This window comes from Anopheles ziemanni, chromosome 3, assembly GCF_943734765.1.
Source record: "Anopheles ziemanni chromosome 3, idAnoZiCoDA_A2_x.2, whole genome shotgun sequence".
Classification (NCBI taxonomy): Eukaryota; Metazoa; Arthropoda; class Insecta; order Diptera; family Culicidae; genus Anopheles; species Anopheles ziemanni.
Window position 1 is genome coordinate 74,137,596 of NC_080706.1, and position 3,435 is coordinate 74,141,030.

At 42.3% G+C, this 3,435-nt stretch overlaps 1 non-coding gene across 1 annotated transcript; it reads right to left on the reverse strand.

Moving 5' to 3' along the window:
* Nucleotides 1–2,580: 2,580 nt before the first annotated feature.
* On the reverse strand, nt 2,581–2,663 carry Trnal-cag (transfer RNA leucine (anticodon CAG)). Its single transcript has one exon. It is a non-coding gene; the product is annotated as a tRNA-Leu (tRNA).
* Nucleotides 2,664–3,435: the final 772 nt, after the last annotated feature.

Genomic DNA, 3,435 nt, shown 5'->3' on the forward strand with positions numbered 1-3,435 from the left:
AGGAAAGGGGAAGTGGCGAAGGGAGCTAAGTAATGCTTCCGAGAGGACCGAAATCTAAGCTAACTTATTTGCTTAAAACAGCCTCCCTGCCCGAGACCGGACGATGTGGTCGATTGCTATTCTGGGCATCCATCGAACGAACGCATTGTGGTCCGATCTGCCTAACGAAGCCCAACGCCCTGGGACAAGGTCAGGCCGGGGCATCGGTTGGTCAGCTCCAGCCGGGCTGGGTCGGGTAAAATATGGATTAGATTTTCCCGCCAGACGCCGACGCGCCCCGGCTGCGGACGCTTCGAACGAGGGGCGGCTGGTTTCGCACGCGCTTTACAAATGCCGAATGCATGCCAACGCATGCACACCGTCTGCATGGCCGGAACATGCCTCCACCACCCTTGCCACGCACGCGGGCTGCATCCGAAGAAGGGTCGGCCCTTCAATTGGACCATGAAAGGCAGCCACCCGAAGCGAAACCGCACCAAGGTAAACACCCCCGAACCTCCGGGCCGTTGTTCTACCGCTGCTGACTTCATCAAGTGGCACTGACTTCATTTACGTACCGCTTTCTGCCGCCGGTGAGGATGTGTTTGCCGACGAGAGCGTGTATGCATTGCGCCGGACGTGATGCAGCCGTGTGCGGGGTTGAGCTGCAGCAACCGATGCAGGTCGGAGCATTCGACTATTCACATTTACGTTGAAGTACGGTTTTTCCTTTTCTCCTCTTTTCAGCAAATTTCATCTCCAAGTGACGACGAGTTTTGGGAAGTGCTGACGAATTCTTTTCGTCAGAGTAAAACAAAAAAACAATACAGCAATCTCAGCACAACAAAAATGCATTGAAATGCAGTGAGCTATTTCAAACAACAATGTTTCCGGCTACTTTACAATTAAGTGATACGTGTAAGGAAACCGTAAGTAAATAAAAAGATACAACATTTTACGGTAATACTTCGTAGAACCGAGATCAGTTTTCATTCCATGTTTGCTGCTGTGTTTGTTTTCATGTGTATCTAGTTATTTATTCTTGTTAACGTTACTTGTTTTAATAAGCTAAAGAAACTTTTAGGATTTGATTTAATATGAAAATAAAATACTTTTCTATTGAAGTTTTGTTTATATATCAATTATAATATCACAAAACGATGATGATGAAAAAAAAATTGATACTCGAAAGTGCCGCATTGTTCGTTTGTGACAATTTTGAAAATTCTTTTTCTCTTACATCGATGCCAAAAGCGCTCTGAACGAAGGAATGAAATCGCTTCAATTCGGACTTCATCAAGAACACCTGCAGTACGACAGATGAATAGGGAATGTGTACTTGATGGTCAAGTGCTCTTGATCTTCGCCTCAACTGCAATTTGGTCGGTCAAACAAAATTTCCTACAAGATCGTCACAACAGTATAAGATGCGAACTTTGAGAACAGAATAACATATTTCAAATAAAGATTTTACAATTATGTGTAAAAAGAGTGTGTTTGGAAACATGTAGTTGTTCACTTAATTTACTGAATTAAATTTTGTGGCATTGTTATTACCCAAAGCGTATGAGCACTATTTTAACGGTAAGTAAAGATAATCGCAAGTAATTTTATAAAATTTTTTGTTATAAAATTTGTGTGATAAAGTACATGGTATCAACTCACAACTACTTTCATTCTAATCTACAAAGAGTGTTGAAAAATCCCATAAGATCTATCTCTGGAATTAATTTCTTTTTCTCCAAATTGGAAACGGTTTCAGGTGTGGGAGTTATTTTATTGAACGTGAAATGTTTATGTACAAAAAAGGTCTTATGATTGCCCAGAGTTGCATTCGTATTTCCACCATATCATGAGCCGTCGGAAATCGTATATGTCGATGAGACTGTGGTCCAACGGCAACTGCAAGGAGCAGGACAATACTTTCACGAAGCTACCGAAGAACTAAACGAAATCGTTTATAATACTTTTCGGAAGCATGCGCTGTGTATTCGGGAAGGATTTCGGCTCGAGTCGTTCGTAACGCGTCCGAAAGAAGGTAACGGCAACCTGTTGCACTAACACCGCACGGTAATTGTACCATTTGCACCCGGTTCTATCTCAGTTCCATCGATTGTTTGACGTTGGAGGAAAGTGGAAGGTTGCAGATACCATGCAGAAGTCAGCGCAACACTGCGTCATGTCACAAGGAAGCTTCGTTTCCTGATGGCTATATTTGTATGTCTACTTTGTTTTGCCAAATACTACTAAAACCGATAAGATAATTTCGGTTATATTTTATCACGTTATTGAAACGCTTATTTCATACTTCTAAGTTAAAGTTAAGATAAACGATCGTGTTTCACGACCCCTGATAGAACAGAAACCCCTAATACCGTTTTCTGTTATTTATACGCTTCCCCAATTCTGCATAGTGTCCATTAAAATATAAGTGTATTTAACTTATACACTAAAATAAGATGCACCAGTCTGTCTGCTCCTTTACTTTGCTTATTATTATGTTTTTGTACTTTAGATTACTTATTTATCGTTTTTACACAATAGCACCAATTCCAACAATGAATAACTCTATAAATTCTTGGTTCCATAAAAAACCTAATTTGTCAGAAGTGGGATTCGAACCCACGCCTTCAGAGAAGACTACGACCTGAACGTAGCGCCTTAGACCGCTCGGCCATCCTGACTTGTGATTACAGGTGCGCATCAAATGATCCCGTACATAAGCAAGTAACCGCATGGCTGTTCTGTTTTGTGGTAACTTCTTGTTCTTGGTGGAATGCCGTGCTGGTTACAAGCGAGTATTTGGTTCGCTGTTTGACACATACAATGCTCGGCAGTACGTTTATTTTTAAACATCCACCACTGCTATGTTTAACTTTTTTTTGGAAGACATTTTTCCCGAGACCCAACTTCGAAAACTTGATGAGCCGTGCAGTAGTTGGTTGAAATAACAATTTTCAAAAATAGAACGATCATAGCACTGCTTCATAGCAGCACTGTCTCGCTTCTAAAATCCGAATATAAATAGCAGCGCGTCGTGCCGCCATGTTCAACGGACTAAGAGATCTATGACACTAAGCAACATCAGCATCATCCATAACCTCCTTCCAGCACTAGCGCTTCTTTATCTCAAGACTGGTAGATAACGACGTAGATTGAAAAAAGTAAAGAACACATCCCTTCAACAAACTGTTCCACGCGGAAGCCTATCGTAAAATGTCCGATGGATGCGTCTTACCGTTGCACTTTACCATTCCATTCCGCGTGTGAAGCGTTGCGAAAAGTATCAGCGCATTTTACGCATATCCACTCGCTGAAAAGCCAACAGATTTATGACTCCCCCTCCTACATCCTCTCACCACCCTGGAGGATCGTAAGGCAAGCGAACGGGTCGATCTTCTTCATGAGGATGCCTTCCTTTCCTTTCTCTCCTAATCAACCGCGACCGCGGAGAGG